Source organism: Leptonychotes weddellii, chromosome 13 (genome assembly GCF_054177405.1).
Source record: "Leptonychotes weddellii isolate Sample4059 chromosome 13, ASM5417740v2, whole genome shotgun sequence".
Lineage (NCBI taxonomy): Eukaryota > Metazoa > Chordata > Mammalia > Carnivora > Phocidae > Leptonychotes > Leptonychotes weddellii.
In genome coordinates, this window is record NC_138381.1 from 42,016,212 (window position 1) to 42,036,711 (window position 20,500).

General features: G+C 39.6%; 1 protein-coding gene across 7 annotated transcripts in view; it reads left to right on the forward strand.

The window, feature by feature from the left end:
* The window catches only part of ZNF521 (zinc finger protein 521), a 273,304-nt gene that overhangs the window by 1,778 nt on the left and 251,026 nt on the right, over positions 1 to 20,500 (forward strand). The gene's annotated exons all lie outside the window — the stretch shown is intronic.

Consider the following 20,500-nt stretch of genomic DNA (forward strand, 5'->3'; position numbering starts at 1 on the left):
GGGGTCTTGGCCGCGCCTGGGCGAGGACACAACGGCCGCCGCCTCCTCCCCGCCCGCGCCCCGCTCGGGTTCGCCTCCGCGCGCAGCCCGTGTAAACAATCGCGGGGAGCCGGCCTGCGGGCGCCCCGGGCCCGGGCCCCCGCTCCCGCCCCAGAGTTCCCCTCCTGGCCCTTCCGAGAAAGTTCACCACCCCCTCGCCTCTACTCCTCCCCGCCGCCCCCTTTGGTCTTTCGCTTTGCGCGATGGGGTCCAGCTCTCCGTCGTCCCCGTTGGAGAAGGAAGTTTGCGGGTTACGAGTAGTGGGATTTGGGGGGGCTCGGTGGCGGGCTGTGGCAGCGGGGTGGGGGGCGGGGGACACTGAAGTTATTGATCTGGTGGCTGTGGTGGAATGTGGCGAGGAGAATCACGTGGCGGCCTCCTCCTCCTCCTCCACCTCCTCCTCCTCGGCCTCCACCTCCTCCTCCACCTTCCGAGCCTCCCCCTCGGGGAAACCAGGGTCTGGCGGCCGTGGGGAGCCGGGAGGTCCGGCGCTCCGACGCCGACAGCGGGGAGGGCGAGCGGCGGAGCGCGAGGACCGGAGGAGGTGCGGGCAGGCCCGGCAAGGAATCGGGACGAGGGCGTGGGGGGCGACAGCTGGAGGCGGCGGAGGCCCTTGCGTCCCCGGAGGCGGAGGACAAAGGGCGGCTTGTGCGCCCGCCCGGGCCCGAAGGGTCCCGCCGAGGTCCGCGCGACCCGGCCCCGCCCTCTGGTCCCCGGCGGCGCAGCATCCTCTTCCTCTTCGGCGGCCCGGGCTCCGGCGCCCAGTTGCCCCTGGTACTGCCTCGGTCTCCTGAGGCGGCCGCCGGCCCGGAGGAGGGGGAGGGAGAGCCGGGCGCCCCACGCCTTCCCGGTCCCCGGCCGATGTGTATTTATGAACTCGATTAACGGAGCCCTCACCGCACACACAAAGCCCTTTCTTCTCCTGGGAAGGGACGGGGTGGGGGAGGGAGGGCCTCGCAGATTGGAACGCTCTTTTTTTTCCCCGAAGCACAGAAGTTTTAGTTTGAAAGCGAGCTGAATCTCTGACATGTGTCTTGACACAGTTTTTGTGGTGATTTACATTCACGTGGGCCACACATTTTCTGGGAAAACCTAGACCAACGGCCTGAAAGATTCCAGCGCCAATAGTGAAAAAATAAACGCCACGGGCGTGCGCGGGTGTCAGGGTAACCGTGGACCGCGCTCGCGTCCGGGGAACTTGCCGTGAGACTCTACTTCCTTAAAAGTCACGCTGAGAGAAGTATCAGGACAAACCTCTTCCTAGTCACTTGGCAAGAAGAACTTTCCGAGTTTGATAGGACAGCGCTCCGTGTCAGTCGGTTTAAAGGGTTGCAGAAAGGCTCCTGAACCCTCAGTAATTTGTGAGACTTTTTATTTTTAAAAAGTTTATTGAAGTTTGCACAATGGGTGGTTTTGCTTCTCCGCAGCCTCTGGGCATTCAGTTCACCTGCCTTTGGAATTAATTCATAGTTGAAGTTCTGATGATCGTGGGTGCATGCGTTCCCCGTGTTTCCTAAAGGGGAATTCATTCTCATGCACGTAGGATTTGCTGGGCAGTAAGTGAAGCCTTCAGTTGATGGTATTCGCAGGGCAATCTCGGATAAGTCGATTTGCAAAATACCTGCGACCAAGACCTGTGTAGTTAAGTTAATAAGCACAAAAGAAAAAGAAAAGGCAATTGGAAATGAATAAAGAGAGCATTTTATTCTTTTGTTATATTGTCATATTGCAAAAATATTCCAATATCTTCTCCACGAAGACACAGCATCTGTTTCTACTGCCAAGCTCTAAATAAAATATTTACATTAAAAACAAAGATTTAGCTTCCATTTTCTGTGTGGGCACGGAACACAGTGGAGTTCTCCTCTCTCAGCTGCTTGGATGACTCCCAGAACAGCAAATGGCCTCAGGTGGGCTGGCTGAGCTTTGGGGGTGAGAAGCTGAAGACAGGAATAAAAACAGTACAGTCCTTACCAAAGAGCTGGTTTGTTTTTCTTCAGGGTATGCATTTACCTGGAAAAATACATATTTAGATGAGCCATGTCAGATGAGTAATTACGATATTAGTAGTGGTTTTGGAGAAGTAGAGTGGCATTCTAGGTGGCTCTTTTTAAGTATCTTGCCTTTTCTTCACTGTTTTCACTTCCCCGTGTCTTCCTGGAAGGGTCTCCTTTTTTTTTTTTTAAAATGGGTTTTAGGAGTCTTCTGAGTGTGTGGATTCTGTACATTATATTGTTTGGAATGTCACACTCGGATCATAGAGAAACCAAGGAGGTGTTATTATGACAGATATTCTGGCATCACCATAATAATAAGCAAGAAGCAACGCTTTGCTACAAGCAGGCAAAGAAAGGCAGACTTGATTTGAGTTTCTTCTATGAAGAACTGATTAGTGTGCTCACTAAAATAAAAATTCTCATCCTATTAGATGAGTGACAGTGTTTCAAAACCTCACAGATTACTTTATACCAACTTGGAGGAGGCATTGGAAACCATGAAAATGCAATGTGCCCTTCTAAATAAAACATGAAGTTCTGCCTTCAGTTTCCAACTTGTCTTCTACATCCATACTATTTCTTTAACAAAAAAGGTTTAAAAGATATTTCTGATATGGCTGTCACATTTGATACCATAATTTGCAACTTATATCTCAGGGGGGTAGTTTACATAAGGCAGGTAAAAACATTAAAACAATATGACAGTTAAGTTTGGAGTTTTTGTTTTCAACCAAATGCTTAAAAATAAGGTCTACCAGGAAATTCTACTAATAGTTGAATTTGTTTTGTGTATTCTCATAAATTTAGTATTTTGAATGAAGAATTAGATTTACTTAAAAATTAGGCAAGGTTTTCTGTTTGTAGCAAACTTTAATGTAATCGTCCTAATAACCCACCTCCCTGAGAGTGGGTGCCAGATTTCTGGATGCAGTGGGGCATGCCCTTCTTGGTCTCCTTACCTCCTCTAAAGTGCATTGAAACTGCTAAACACCAAAAGATTCATTTCTCCGTTTGTGAGAACTGTGAACTATATTTTGAAATGTGAAACTCTTTTACCCCTCTACCTCTCAAAGTGCTAGCATCAAAAGTCCGTCAGCCCACTGAGTCGTGAAACTTACTCCTCCGTCCTTATGCTACGAAATCTTCAGAATAACCCTTTCTGTTTAATGAAAGAGAGTTACAGCCAGTCTTCAGAGGCAAGGATGGTCAGACAATTAAACGAGTCACCCATTCTATCCCATTTGTGTTACTTGGAAATTTATCTCCATTCGTTAGAGTAGACCTGGTATTTGAGTAGATCACCTGACTGAACAGAGTTCTGCTGGCAGCATGTTTTTCGAGGCAGCAAATCAGTTGCATCAAATTGGTCAATTGTGACCTATTTCTGTTTTTCTTGCTGGCTCTTTAGTCTATTTCTTGTGGTGCTTCTCTGATGGAAGTTTTTCGGCCATTTTACCTGATAAAAACAGGGTCTTTCTTTCTTTCTTTTTTTTTTTTTTGAAATTTACTCTAAAAAGCACTGTAAGAAGGAAAAAGTGGTCCACTACATGAAGGTGTGATATATTCAGCAAGAGCCAAGTTATAAAGCTGGAAGGAGAGAGGCGAGCACTTAGACATTTAAATGGCCAAGTTAAACACAAGATACAGTTAGGATATCTGGACCCTCAGGTGTTCATAAACCTGTACCAGGGGCCTCTAGAGAGAAATGGTGGGAACCAGGGAGAAAGAGAGCCCCCAAATTACCTTGTTTAACTTGGCTGTCACAGTAGCTAACCCTTTGTAACTTGGCACATTTTGAAGTTATCACACTTAATGATTGACCTTTTTCCTTTTTCCCATTTACCTTCTTTTGTACTTATAATGCTTTTTTTTTTAAAGAAGCAATTTATTAGAAATATAATTAAGTGGCAAAAATGTAGCCCTCAATTTAAAGAAGAAAGGTAAACTATAGAGTTTGAATGAAAAGGCAGTGGATTTTAAGTCCATAACCTTTTGAAAGTCAGAAAACCTATCTATTAGGTTGTATTTTCTACTGGAAAGGCTCTCAAAATGGTAGGTATTAAAAAAACCATCTCAGGGAGCTTGAACTAGCCCCTAAACGGAATAGAAATGTTAAACTCTCTCGTCCTTACTTAAACACATTTCCCCCTGTTTTTCAAAGACAAAATATATTTTCTTATAGGTAGACAGGTGAAATATGTATGTTAAAAAAAGTGTGGTTCTCTTACACTCCATGTGTTGCAGTTCTTAAAAAAAAAAAAACAAAAAACCTTACCACTAGAGATTCAGTTTGGGTTTTGGAAATGATGCCATAGAAAGAAAAAAAAAAAAGTCCTGAATTTTATGTGAAAAGACAGTTGCATTAAGACAGTATCCTAGTTTGCTTTTAATTAAAACTTACTATGTAGCTTTTCCCTCAAAATTCTTTTTAGATAAGCTAAACATGACTACCTTTTTTAATAACTAAGGTGAGTTTTAAAAAATATTAAGAAGATATCTATATTATCTTTATCTATATGTTCTTTTTCATGATCGTGAGGGCAGAACGCTCTATTAATGGTGCAACACACAGCAATGTATGCTTTTACTTTTGGATTTGGATGCTAGAAAAGCCTGATTATTGGAAACACAGCAGAAGTTCAGTGTTTGATATCCATACCCCCTTCAAACAGTTGTACTTGTTCTTCTGTTCATCTATCAAGCAGTGACTGTTTCTTCCCTCTACCACCTCTAAATTATACTGACTAGATGTTGAAGTCATTAAATTGATTACAGTCCAATCAGTAGACAATCCGACATAAACAAAAACAGCAATTACAGTTGGCAAGAATCCCACGAGTGCTAGTCAAAGTTCCAGAACTGATGGTCCAGTGAGTCTTTTCCAAAACGCTAGATTTCATGATTTTAGCAGGTCTGGCAGCATCTTCTTAAAAGGAGGGCACAAAAATTCATAAGATTCCACTTGGCCTTAAAAACAAAAACATCTGTTTGATGCATGAGTGGATTGTTGGCTTTTATTTACCCAGCCAAAAAAGGGTAAAAAATAGGATATTGAACATAAAAGCATACATGTAAAAATGAAATTACAAAGGGATTTGAGATTAGCAGCTTTGTATAAAGCAAGCTGTTAATAATGTTTTCTTTTTTGTTTTGCCAGGGTATTCCTATATCCCTTAAAATCCGTTGTCGTTATTGACAGCAGTTACATCTAATAGTGATGGCAGAATTTTTCAACTTTTTGCTCCCAGTAATTGTACTCCTTTTTACTTTTTTGGGTCCTTGCGAGTCTTCTAGCATATTTGTAGGAGATTTCTTTTCATCATATAGGAACATTTTTGCTCCCCTCCTTTTATTTTTAAAGAAAGTCTGTGAGAATTGACTAGTCTGGTGAATTCTCGTGAAATACTTGTTTACATAAGTTGAAATGTAATATTAAGTATACTTGCTTGAGTTTTCATTTTGATGTAAAACCATGCAATGAGGAGAAAGAGGTTTTGATAGTAGAAAAGAGCAATTCTACCAAAATCAATTAAGAATTTTATGAAAGTTCTGTTTTTCCTATTACTGCTTTATTAATTCATCTGACAGAATTCACATTGCGGGTTTTAATGTCATTAATTTGGTTGCCATAGAATACATTCTTTATGGCTAGGTTTAATAGATACCATGTTGAGTTTTTAGTTACTTTTAAAGGAGAAAATAATTTTAAGACTTGGAACACTTGCATCATATTTTAGTAGCCTTATGGATTGTTAAAAATGTAAATGTTGTCATTAGGTATATGTTAAAGAATGCTTTTGAATTGAATGAAATTTTGATATGAAGGCTGATATTCCAAATCAAACCTCTGGCTAAGTATTTTCCCAGATGTATTTAATTTTTTTTCTCCATTGACTCCTGTTGTGCTGTCAAAGGTTAAAGTTAGTTCTGTGGAGGGGATGTGTGCAACTTTCTAATCCCATTTCAATTAAATATGAAATATGTTCCTGTTTTTTGTTTGGGGATTACGAGTTACCCTAGCTGGGACTGCATACCTTTTTTTGTTGTAGTGAAAATGTACTTGTCTGATTTAAAAACACGTTCCGCAACAATGTTATTATAATGCAATTAAAACTTAAACATTAAAGTTAACATTAGTAAATTTAAATAGCTCTGTTATAGTATTAATCAAATAGTGTAAGGAAAGCTTTTAAATGGTTTAAATAATTATGCAACTCTTGGCATAAAAGCCTGACACAAGATAAATCTTTGAAAACTAAGTAGAATCGTGGCTTTTTTTTCTTAAACTTTAATTTTAGGCAGCTTGGGCTTTTAGCATGCATCACATTCCACCTCTAGTATAAGTAATTATGCCAGTTTAGTAATTATTAGAGATGAAAGAAATTCAGTAAGATACGAATTCTTTAAAACTTCAGTAGCTTCAGTTTTAGCAGGGATAATGATCAAGCAGCAGTTATCCAGCTGCCTGGGGACCCTGTCACAGCTACAAGCACTGGGCTGATCTTGGGAGTATCATTATTATGGCAGCACACACTACAGTTGGCATTTCTCCTCTAGATGTCTGATTGTAGAGGTTTATAATTCGGTCATAAAAAAAAAAATCTGGATTCAAATATGACTGTCTAGAAACTCCACTTCTTAGGAGATTGACAAAAAAAGATAAATGCGTATGCACCTAAAAATTATTATTGTTGGACACCATATATTTTCATTTCATAGGATAGCAAATGATTTTTAAAATCCTGAAAGGAAAACTCTGTATGTAAATCTGTCATTTGCATGTATATGTGTTTGAGATGTATTGAGCATTTTAAGTCTTGTTTTCAAATGCAGATGATTTGTTTCGGAAAGCATGTACTATTCATTTGTGAGCATAGCTCTCAAACTGAATACGGTCAAGTGACTGACATTCAGAATATTTATTTTCATAATAGTGCTGTTCGTCAGAATCACATTTTGGTATTTTGGTTACAAGAAATATTTTGTTATATATTTTAAAACAAAAGATTTCAGTGCCTCAGTTATCACAAGTCAGTAGGAGATAGACACGTAAGTGGTATGCACACACACAAATATACTCTAATGTTCTATTTGACATACATTTTGCTCGGCAAATCCATATGAGTTAATCAGTGTTTAAGGGAAAAATTGGATTGAATTGGATTTTGCCTAATAGACATTGGTATCATTGTAAGGAATATAATTTCCTTTTAGAAATTAAAATCACTTTACCATTGAGTATCATTACTTCACTACTTTTATTACCATCTTCTCCTTTCTGTCTCACAATTGGCTTTTTCCAAAGTTTCCTATCCCATCAGTGTACTGTGAGAGGTATCTCAAGATGGAAACTCATTTACCTCATGGGAATGAAGGAGATCCATGGCTCTCATTCTTGAGTACAGATAGTCCCATGTATTCCTACAGAATATGTTTGTGAAGACAGGGCAAGTGAGGAGTCGGTAAGGTGAATGATAAATCGCTGTACTACAGGGGGCGCTGTGACCAGGGATCTAACACACATTGTGGTGTTTTAAACTCTATATTGACTTCTAGAAACAACTTCTAGCATTTCATATGTATCCTTTAATATTATAATATTATTATTTTTCTTCACAGTAAAACCAGATTAGGTCTCGTAAGTGCATGAATAAGAGTAAATAATAATTACTTTTAGCATTCATAATGATTTAGCTTGTCTCAGTTGTTTTGAGTTTATTAGACATATGTTTCCCCTCACTAGTATCACACTTTGGTCTTTTCTTAATTTTAAAAATTAAAAAAAAAGCAATTAAGTATTCACAAAGAACACTCCACTAAGAGGCAACGAAGCCAACACAGAGCTATTGGCTGGGAGGTTGGGCTATCATGAGTTCACTGGAATGTTTTGTTCATTGGCTAATGTGTGGAATCTGAAGTTGCTCTGCGTATTATGTAGGGTGGTTGGGGCTGTCAATGTGCAATATGAAAAGTTAGATGGACTATTTGCAGAGGCAAAGGTTAAAAAAACAAACAAATTGTGGGCTCAAGAGAGTGCATATTAATTCCTGGAAAGAGTAGAGAATAAAAACAGAAACAGTTATGGTCATAAGTATCATGACTTGGATATCAGTACTAGTAGGGAGATGGTTGCAGAGTAGAAAGGGCAAGGGGGTGAGTTTTGATGCGCTGGCTGCACTTTTTTGGCAAGCCACTTAACCTCTGTTCTCTAGGATTTGGATTTCCTCTCTGTAAAATGAGGGGGCTCATTTCATCACTTAACAAGTGTTCCCCCGCCCCAGGGCTTATTTTGTTCCTGGCCTTGTGCTAAGTTCTGAGAATTAGGTTGTGAACCAAGCAGACATAAGCCTTGCTCTTAGGAAGCTTATGGTCTAGAAAACTGGATGAGATTTTAAATATCTTCCATTGCTTTTTAATTTTAATTTAGGAAGGAAGCAAAGCGAGGAGAAAGATTCATATATATGATATATTCCTTTTCTTAACAAGTTAAGTCAGTTAAAAAAGTTAGATAAAATGAGTTTCAAAACATTTTTGGCACGAAAAGTTGGTGAGCTATAATTTTTAAGAATAGTGAGCAATGTTTCCACTTATAATTAAAAGGTAAATATGCTCACTTGAACTGAAACCACTTAACACAATATATAGAATATTTCCATCTCTTTTGGATTTAGGTCATTGACTTAGCAGTATCTTTTACTCCTCCTAAAAGATCTGGATAACATTTTTGAAAGTTAACTGTGTGATATCAAAGTTCATCTTTAAAAAAAAAATCAAAGATATATGTCATCTTTTAAGATAATTGAAGGCTCTTAGAGAATATGTATGATGCTGATATTAAACAAACCAGCAACACCAAACTTCAGTTAGGAATCCCTGCCATATAAAATTGAGGTGAAACAAGTCATGAGGAACTCATTCCATTAAATATTCAGGAATAGAACACTAAGGAATGAAACAAGTTGGTATTGAAAAGTCCATAGCACAGGTTTGACTATTTCTCCCCTGGGAGACAGGTGAATGCTTTGAAATAAACTTCCACAGAATCATAGATCTTAAGCATAAGACAATTTAGAGATAATGATATTGGGTGTCTTGATGGTCTTCATGTTCAAAGATGTGAGTGCTGAATGAATGGTGATGGTGGAGTGTAACTGACCGAAGAAAAAGATGATCAACATGAAATCCCTTTTGCCTCCTCCAAAATCATATAGGTCATTTACATAAGTATTGCATCATTATACCAAATTTTTAATCTTCAAAATAAAACCATTACAAGATAATAACACCATTTTATAGCTCCTGTTAAATGTAACTGTTTTTTATCCTTGCTGATTTGCATATTTAAAACCCAGTCTGAGTGTGATGGGCTGGCGGACCCCCGGGATGGCTCCCTAGCTCTGTCTTTGCCTCTGTGTCCCTCAGCCAGGAGAGTGCTCAGCCAGGTGCCTGACTTATACTTGGTGCTTGGTAAACTTCCAGGGAACCAAAATCACTTTGTTTCTTGCCGAAGGAGTGTGTTGATGACTTCTGATTCCCTTCTATCTCTAACATTGTAGATTCTCATACTGAGAAACTGTAATTCCTGCAAGTTGATCAATAATTCATATTAATGGGGCAGGCATGCTTTTTAAGTTGTGAACTTGATTGAGTTTCAGGTGATGGAACAAAACCAAACAACAGAGGTTAGATGGTCTTACTTTCCACTATGATTTCTTGTCCAGACTCCTTGTTTAGGGAGCTAATATAGAAGAACACATATATCACGCACTGAACCACCCTTGGGGCTTTTGTAAGGAATCTGACTCCATCCAAGTTTTGGAATTTCCATACAGCAGTCGGTAGTTTCTAGAAGAGAGCCTGGGCCTAGTGACCAATTCAGCTCACTAGGGGATTGTCATGTCTCACTGGGAGCAACTCTAACAGACGCAGCCGCTTTGGACTAGAAATTATGTGTGTGTATGCATGAGTGTGTGACCAAATCTGTTTGCCTGGATGTTTGCAGTGGGATGGGTATGAAGCTGCAGCAGTACAGATGTTTGAACCAAGGTCAAAGTGTGTTGCTTTAAGGACAGCATTTTAATTCAGTTTGACTTCTGTTGGCTAGTCATCTTCAATTCATGTTCATCCATTGGCCCAGATGCTGGTACCATTTTCGTATAGCAGCATGGCCCAAACCTTTAATGATTTTCACGGCTTCGTGTTGAATCTCCTGTAGGCTTACTGTGAATTCACAAGTCAGTTTTGTACAATAATAAAGACTTGAATATTATTTTCATTTCTTCCTGACTCCCCCAAGTTAAAGTGACTCTTCTCTTTATTAATCCCTCTATACATACCATAGAAACCATAGCACTAAGTTGGTTTTCTGGTTTGTTGAGAGGCCCTCTGAGAGCAAGGCTCTGTGTTTCTTTTTTTAAGATTTATTTGAAAGACAGACAGAAAGCAAGAGAGAGCGCATGAGGTGGGGCCAGGGAGAGGGAGAAGCAGGCTCTCCACTGAGCAGGGAGCCCAATGTGGGACTCGACCCCAGGATCCAGACTTGATCCCAGGATACTGGGATCATGACCTGAGCCTAAGGCAGACGCTTAACCTACTGAGCCACCCAGGCGCCCCAAGGCTCTGTGTTTCTTTTCTTGAATCCCCATAACCTAAAGCTAGATGGTAAACAAACAAATGTACAAGTACACAAACAAATGTAGTAATTTAGTCATTTGTTTCATCAACAAATATTTACTGCACATTCAACTTTTACCAGTCTAGGAGTGCTCAGAGTTGGGGATGCTATGAAGAAATTACAACCAAGCAATGGAAGCACATTAGATGGACAATTGAATCGGTACTAATAACTTACCATCATGTGAAAGGAAAGTACTGGGTGTTATGAGCACATTTCACAGATATTAGTGAGATCAGGGCAGGATCATATAGGAAGCACTTTCCAATCAAATCTGAAGTTTAATATGTTTTTTTTTAAAGATTTTATTTATTTGAGAGAGAGAGAGAGAGAGAGGGCACATGAGCAGGGGGTGGGGCAGAGGGAGAAGGAGAGGGACAAGTAGATTCCCTGCTGAGCATGGAGCAGGAGACTGGATCCCAGGACCCTGAGATCATGACCTGAGCCAAAGTCAGACACCTAACCAACTGAGCCACCCAGGCGCCCCAAGTTTAATATGTTTTTGAATGAAAACTGTTGAACATGGTCATGCATTCTATAGGATTTCTAGTTGAGCATCAATTATGTCAGGTGCTAAGGATACAGTAAGGAACAAGTCAGACCCAGTTGCTTGTGGGTTTCATGAAGCTCACAGTCTATGAAGACTTACTGAGATGATTCTTTGTTTTCCTCATGATGTTGTTTAACTCCAGTCTGTACTTACTTTTGCAGCAACAGTATGCTTTCAATTCATACAAGTGGCATCTCTTTTATATTATTTGCACTTGGCTAACTTGTGTGTAAGTTCAGGCCATCCTTTGGACATGGGCCTGGTTTTTCCACTCTTAAGTAAACTACCCTAATTACATCCATTGAGTTTTTCATCATTAGATCTACTTATTCTTGCAAACATCTGGATTTCTTTTCATTTTTATAATGTTGTCTAAATACTGGATAAAAGCACTCATTTTGGTATCGTAAGACAATTTAACAACTCTCCTCCATTTTGCCTCATAGATACTTAGGAAAATGTATTCAAACCGTGCACTATGTTTCTGCTTATGATCTTTGCAAATTCTTAGAACAATTTCCACATCAAGGAGCTCAGTAAACACTAGAATATGACAATACATCAACAACCTGATTCTGTGTTTGTATATTCTGTATAGTACATTCTGTAATTGAAAACTTACACAGAGAAAATGGAAGATCGTAAAAAAGTAATCTACCTTCCCAAACTTTTCAACTCACATATTTTAGACATTTTCTGTTGTTTCAATTCATAATAGTATTCTTCACAAAGTCCCCCCAAAACAGTCTGTGAGCAGATGTTTGAAGCCGGAGCCACCATCCACGTAATTCTCCAAGCCAAGTCTGAGTGAGATGCATTGACACCCTGGACAGGCTAATAATAATGGGTTGCCTCTTCCAACTGTTCTTTAAATATGCTCCACAGTTGTTTTGAGAGGATGAGGATTCTAGTGGTAATGTCCTCAGACAGTAAACTGGACCATGGTTAGATGGCAATATATTCATGTGGGTATCTTGGGTATCTTTCCTTCCCCAACAAAAGTGAGAGCTCTCTATGCTGCCCTCCCTAAATATATTTCCAAGAAGCCCCTCCATACCAACCACAAGGACCTCTCTTTTATTCTAACAACTCTGTACTATCCATGGCATGGTGTTCCATCATTCCACCCTTCCCCTACTGATGGCCATCAGCTTGTTTCTATTTATTTACTTATTTGTTTGCTTGATTTACTATTTACAGATGTTGCTTCTATAAGCATATACACATTCTTGCTGACATGTATGATTATATAAATGGGATAAATTCCCCAAAATGGGATTGCGGGGTATAGGGAACATGCATGTCACATCTTGATAGATCTTGCCAGTGTGCCTTCCACAGAGGTAATTCCAGTGCACACTGTTGTTAGCAGCAGGGTTGGAGAGGATCTGTGTTTAAATACTTTATCTTTACTAATGTGACTTGTGAAACAGCAAACTGGTATTTCATTGACATTTTAATTAGCATTTCTATAATCATGATCCTCCTTTCCTATGTTTATACATCATTTGTATTTATTTTTCTGTGAATTGTCTTTGTATTTCCTTGGCTCTTTTATCATTTGGTTTGAAAGCAGCTCATATTAATAGGAAAATTAGTCCTTTGTCTGACTTACGTGTTGCAGATATTTCCCCATTTTGACTTTGTGGGTGGTAATTTTTTTTCTTTTGTCGTACAGAAGTTTAAAATTGTTTATTTTCAGTTTTGTCAGTGCGTTCCCTTGAAAGTAACAGATTCTGTGTGTGACATAGAAAGTTTTTTTTTTTTCTTTCTGATCATTCTTTTTAGTTTTTAGTTTTGTCTTTCCCATTAAACTGGCTGCAGGGTCTTGTCTAGTCCCCTCCCACCCCTGTGTCCCCAGTACGTAACCACATTTCTAGAAATATAGTAGGTGCTCAGCAAACATTTAGTTAGTGGGTCAGTCTATATGGTGGTTAAGAGCATGGCTGTTAAGCCAGACACCCTGGGTTGAAATTCTAATCTGGTTGACCTTGGGCAAGTGATTACATCACTGGACTACAGTTTCTCTATCTGTAAGTGAGGGTAATGATAGTACCTAACTTATAGAGTCTTTATGAGAATTAAGAGTTAATTCATGTAACCTCTTAGAATAGTATCTGGCAAATAAGAAGTACCTAGTCAATGGTTTTTACTCTTACTCTCGAAGGTTTTCTGTCTTGCGAGGAAGCTCTTCCTCCCACGGTATACAACCCTTTTCTATTCTAGAAAATTCTTTTTTGGTGTGGTTCAGGAGTAGGGATTTCTAGGTATCTGTGTAGCTGCACACAGCCTTTTCAGAGGCCTGTCTTGGGTGGGTTCCTTGCAGACATCTTTGCTAGGTTCAATGTGTCATGGCTAGCCCCTACACACTGGTCAAATTAGTGCCTGGTTCCAAGCTCCATTTTGCTTTGCCAATGTAGACAGTGTTCTGAAAGAAAAATTCCTGTAGAAATTCCAATTAAAAGATAATGGAAATATAAAGTGGAGCTAATTAATTTTAGAGCCTCTGCCATCTTTTTGGTAAGTCACGTCTGTGTCTTTGAGGTTCTTTGCAAAAGGGCCAATGCTAATTTGCAAAGGTAGGCTAATTGTTCTTGGGAGAGGAGCTAGAGACAAATAATTCACATATCATTATGAAGGTTTAATCATAGTAGATTTATTAATAATCCTTAAATTAAAAAGGTAAATCTGGGCTTGGGTTTACAAAGGAATTAGCTGAACAAGGGGATGATTTTCTACATCACCATACTCATCAGTACATTTATCTAGAAGTGTTTTCTTCGAGGCTTCTGAGTGGAATTCAGTGTTGTCTAGAAGCACTTGGAAGTACAGAGTGTGAAGATGGAAGGAGAACACAGGGATGCATCTGCTGTTAACTACCAGTCTGTGTCTGGCTATGGCTAGCCACTGCTTTAATTTTATGTGAAATTAAATATGCCCCTTATTTTGGGGCAGATTGTCTGAAATTTCTTTCCTCTTAACTTCTCTTTTCTCTTCTGCAGTAAATCCTAACGGTTCATTTTGCTTTATTTTTGTTTCCATGATCTCCCCTTGCTCATTCGGTCACCGGTTCTATTTTGTTTAGTTCATGAAATCCTCCAGTCCCCACTGAAGGATTGCTGGGCTCTGGGAATCCCTTCGGGCTTGAGAAACCCAGCCATCGGCTGCTGGTTGACCTGCACACTCACCTGCTGATGCTCTGTGTGGGCACTACCATCTCTTTTTATTGTCATGAAATTATAACTGTCATAAAGTTGTCTTTCTATTCAGACCAAGCCTAAAACCTTAATATATCCAATCAGATGACTTTCAAATAGCCATTTATACTTTTTCCCTTCAACCTTAATGCTAAATGAAGTGAAAGAAATAGTAATGAAAATCAGAGTGGAGAGAGTCAAGAGGATTGTATGAGGCTGCTTTTAATGAGTGGAATATCCTTAAATGGATAATGAGTGACAAAAGAAATTTGACTTCGAGATCATTTAAAATAGATGTTCTAGAAGACACGTTAGGAAGGGTGTTTTGGGCTACGGTGGTAGTTTGGGCTGGGAGTCTCAGAGAAGAGCTAGGTGTAGAATGTTCTGAGGGGTCAAGACATAGAGCACCCATCTCCCCCTTTGCCTCCGAGACCTAGACCCGAGAGCTTTAGTGCCCCATTCCAAGTCACACTAGGACATTGTGACACAAAGGGAGGAGAGTCACAGTCTCTTGATTTCTAGTTTTAGGAATTGCCTTTCCCAGGTATACACATTCTAGGCTGTGGAAGGAAAAGTGACTTTCCTTGCCTCTCTCAGATTCTTCACAAAAGCCCAAATCTGGAGCTCACTGCTCTGGGAGATCACCTTCCTTGCTCTAGTTTTAACTGTCAAGGTCTCAGGCTTTTGGTCCTGGGGGTACAAACAACATGTCCCAGTGAGTTGACCTGAGGGACCCAGTGTCCGATGGGCCTGTTTTTGGATCCTGCATGTCGTTGAACCTTTGTAAACCTCACTTTTCTTACCAATAAAATGGTGAGAATCTACTTCACAAGATTGTTGTATCAGGTAACAAATGTAAAGCACCTAACATGTGTCTGGCTCTTAGCAAGTTACTAACTAGTTGCAGCCTTTTATTATGGATGAAATTCACGGGGCCGCTGAGGAAGCATGCACCTTTAATCCTCTTTCTGTTTCCCTCTCCTGCAAAGTCCTGAGGGGTGACATAGTTCTGTGGCCAGCTGGACTCTCTGTGTCCTGCGAAAATATTTCCCCTTCTGGAGATGGCCTGAGAGAAATTGTGCGAATTTTTATATTAAACTTTTAGGAAACATTCTCTACAATAGAAGGCCGGTAATGGATGTGAGTTCACTATTTATGGCGAATACTTTGCATTTGGGAACTTTAATGTTTCAAAAAATGCTGTGTATCTATTTCATTTTATCTGAAATGCATCTTATGTCAGTTATTATTATTGTTTCCAAAATGTTTCCAAAAATGCTGTGTATCTATTTCATTTTATCTGAAGTGCATCTTATGTCAAGTATTATTATTCGCATTTTATAGGTGAGGAAAGCAAGGCTCATCCAATCAGCATGGCTGAAGTAGAAAAAGAATGTAGACTTCTGGATTTGAAAATGGGCAGTCTTTAATCTCATAATTTTCAAATAGAAGAAGCCAGAACCAGTCTTAAGCCAAATCAAGAGGTGGAAATAATTAATTCTCTGGACCCCACATTTCTCCTGTGCTGTTCCCTTTTCCTTTAAGCATTGAGATCTCAGTTCCCTCCCCTATTACACCTCCCCAGAGGAAGTTACTTCTACAAGAAAAAAAATGTATTAGTCAGTTATGCCTGAAAGAGAATTAAAAGCAGTGGAAACCTGACAAATCCCTAATTGTGTGATTAAAGGCTTTGCCTTCTGATAAAAGCATTGCATGCTTCAGAAAGCTGATCTGGGAGGTATTGTAGAGGAGGTGGTGCTGGGGTGCTGGTGTGAGAGATCCAGGTGCTGGTAAAATCTCACCAGAAAGACCTCCTCACAGAAGCTGAGTAGACTTTCAAAGGTCTTCCTCTGGATTCTTTCGCTCAAAGGTCAGGAGATTTGTTAGGGTGGAACCCACCAGTCTGAGTTATAGGGAAAAATGAGTGATGGTTGTGCCTGCAAAATTATAACAGTGGGTCTGACTTTGGGTTGACTAGCCTCCTGATAATGTCACATTAGCTGTTTTAAATACACTGTGTGGAGAAGCAAATTCCTATTTCCAACTGGCATGCTGCCATCCTGAAGCAATGTCCATTTTCTTTGAAATATGCTACTTTTTTCATACAAATTTTCTTTGTGGTATGAAGAAATGGACACAACTGTTGGGGATGGGTTACCCCAAGGACTGGCGGGACATTGGTGTCATCTGCGGAAGGACTTGGGCATGACACATCACCATTCCCAAAAAAATGACTTCAATTCAGATGTCTTATATATGGCATTTCAGAGATGGCACTTACTTTTTTCTTTCTTCCTTTCTTTCTTTTTTTTTTTTTTTTTTTGAAAAGGAAATTTCAAAAGGATTGGATTTTTCAAAATTAAAAGCAACAGTAGTAGGATTGATTACATTAGATCCCTTGTTATTCTTTTCGGAAAATAGGATGAGATCTGGCCCTTCTAGCTCACCATCTGAGAACATGCATGCTCCTTCCCCATGTGTATTTACTGAAAATTATGTTTGTGAAATATATACATATATATATATATATGCACACACATATATGTATATTTCCTTATTAAATCACATGGTAAAAAAGCAAAATGATTAAATATGGGTGCTTATTTATCAGCCATTCTCCCTGATGTGTGATTGATTTAGTTGATTGTACTTTACGCATATTTGGAGATTATCTGATAATATATCATCATTTAATATATTTTTATATATAACATAAATACTATAAAATATTTAACATATGCTCACATTATCTTGACAGGTCAGGATTGAAACAATATAAGCGGGAACATATTTCCACAAGTGACTATTAATTTATAGTTACTAAGATAATGGCATACACGTTCACTTTCAGTTCTATCTGGGTAGCTCTGTAAATTGTGTATTGATTATGCTAATGGCATTGGTGTCTTTATTACTTGTCTGCAGATACATGCAGATTGAATGCACATTTGGCAAGGTTGTCATTCTGTAGGAAAAAAGTGCATTTTTAAAACCTGGTTTTTGGAGAGATTGAGTTAAAACTAAAGAAAAACATTAATTAAACACATATAGAAACTTAAGGAATTGTGTTCTAGGAAATGAAAAGTGCTGTTAAAAATGATGCTGTTATATTTCCTTTATTTCATATTCATTAAGGGAAGTGTTGCAGAAATGGTACTAATTCAATAATGATCTATTTTTATAGTTTATTTTTGGTTGTGTGGCTTCTCTTGCTTTGTTTATCAGGCTGAAGGAAACTTAGACATTTAGGGTTGCATGTATTTTGAAATTTATTAGCCCAACTAGAGGAGAACAGAGTGAATTTCTTTTTTTCCAGTTATACATAAATTTTCTTGTATTTTGTAATAGCTCATAAGTCATAAGCCATAGCCCCACTTTTTGCTCTGATCTTTCATTATACAAACATGTACCTATTTGGTAGGATTTTTCTCTCTCCTTTTTCCTCTTTTGCTGAGCCGTCATGGTACCAAAGCAGTGGTTTAGAAACCACCTTCTTATCTTCCTGAATGGGATCACTTCTTAGAAACGGGGCCTTCCACTGTGTGCCAACTAAGAAAGAGAGTTAAAAAAAAAACTTAAATTTGTTTTCAAGCATTTTCTACTTTATTATAATTACAATTGGATCCCCAATTTGTTTGAGAACCAATAGAAGCTGCTAAAGGGAAAAAAGAAAAACAAACAAACAAAAAAGCCGAAAGTTTTCATATTCCTGGGTGATATGAGTACATTTAACAGGATATTAAAGGTCCCAAATTTTGTGTTTAATTCACAACCTTGAGACAAACTCAATTGTCCCAGTCTTTCAAATACAGCATTTAAAATTTAGAAGAGGAACTTCCCAAATTAAAAAAGGAAAAAGAAAAGAAAGCTAATTAAGAGAATTGAGTGATAATATTGGATTGATTTTTGTGAATGAGAGTGGAGTTTATCTTCTCAAAATATAAAGATGAGCACTGCTACATTGTAGCAAGTGAGAGAGAGTTTCTTGTTCAAAACAAAACACTTTCTGCCTAAACTCGTGTTTCAGTAAATTGTTGAGACAGTTAAGTGTGGAATTCAGAAATACTGTTACAATTGGACTGGTGTTATCTAACATAGCTGACGTAATAAGAACAGTTGGTAGAAGTATCAGAAAGTATGATGTCTGGAATATGAAGGCTTTTTGCCCCAGATTTTCTTTGGCTGGGGTGGAGTGAATGCTTCTTGGCTGGGCTTCTATAGCTGTAGCTTATTTGTTACATTTAAAGAGGAAATAACTAGACCCTTTCCCAAACATCCAAATGTCTAACTCCTAGGTTCAAGTATGTTTCAATTGTGATTGTAATTGTCTGAAGAAACATTTTGCAGTATTTCTGAAGAAAGAGATGTTAGAATCAATAGCCGTTTTTATTTTTAGTCAAATTTTGGATTTGTTTTCCCTTGGCTTTGTGTATGTTCGAAATAAGGCTGAAGTAAAAAGAATCTCACCAAAGGTCTTAGTCCCCAGAGGTGTCATGGGGGCCCTTGCAAATCTCTTGCACTGGATTAAAAAGTTAGCTGGTGTGATTGTGGTGTTTCTGGCCGGTCCCTCTCCAGTTTCGGCTTTGGTGGGATTATGGATAAAAGGCAAACTCTGGATGTAAACACAGTGAGAAAAAGTAAGCCATTAACCTTGATTAATACACCTGTTTTAGAACTAAGACAGCAAGCCCATCTCTAGGAATGGCTGTCCCGCAGCCTGTACCCGGCAGTCATCACCCAGCTCCCCACCTTCTCATGCCTAAACACAGCGCGAAGTAGTGGTTCCTGTGCCTTTTTTTCTGCCACTGACTGTTTGCACTTTATTCCCTCCTTTCCTGCCTCATGTCATAGCCTCCAGACTGGTTTCCCTGCTTCCAGGTCTGGTACCCTAACAAACTACTCTCTCCATTTCCAGTGGGGCATCTTTCTAAAATGGAAACGGAGATCAGTCCCTCTCCTTCAATCCTTGGGTGACTTCCCCTGGTGCTGAGGTTAGCATGTGAACATTTAGCTCACAGTAGCTCCTTCGTGGTCTAGCTGCTTTCCCAGCCTCCTCTCTGCCAAGGCTCCCCTTTCCCCCCACTCTATGCAGCACCCCTCATTTGAATAGCACAGAAAAACTTGCACTTCCTGGAAGGCATCGTGTGGTTTTATGCCTCTGTGTGCCTTTGCATATGTTTCCTCTGTTTGGAGAGCCATTTTCTACTTGTCCTCAGGGCTACCCATCCTTTAAAACGTAGCCCAAGCTGCTCTTCTTTAGGTAAAAATTCCCTGCTCTGCCCTATTATGATTTAAATGCCCCTGGTCTGTGGGCTTCTCTGTCTAGTACTGACCCCGCCTTTTGCACTCATTGATATACTCACACCCCCCCTCCCCCCAACACTCGTGCTTGCCAGCCCTCTCACATCATGACAGATGCCGAAAAATGCTAAGTTCGAATGGCACACTTGGGTAAATGGGAAGGCAATAGGACCACAACTTCCCATTATCCCAAGCTGTACATGGCTGCTTCCAGGGCTGAATGAAAGTATCCTCCAACACCTGACTGGACCCACTTTTGACCTGCCAGTTGGGAAGCTCTTCCACAGCTTGCAGGCTCCTTGGGACAAGGTCCTAGGCTTTACATCTCCAGGGCCTTAGCCAAATGCCCCTTACTGAGCCTGGGTGCTTAGTAAACATTTGTTTGCTGAAGGTGTAACAAGGCAGCTATTGTAATTCAATTTCAAAGTTAAATGACTTTAAGGCAGGAGGGCATCGATAAATACTCTTTATGAAAGTTGGAGTGCTCAAATTGCTCTCTTCTAAATTTTATGTTAAGGATAAAGGGGGACTAAGTGGAAGAAAGAAATTGGGGTATGATTCTGATCGGAAGGGGAGAAACTTTTTATTTGGTTCCAAAGAGTGTGTGTATGGTTCTCTGTGTGTGGTGTTGTTGTTGTTGTTGTTTTTAACCTCTCCCAAGGTGAATTTCCCCCCAACTTAGCATCTTCCTACAAGGAATTCCACTGTAGATAGAAGAGTGGTAATAAATTCATGTTTGGCA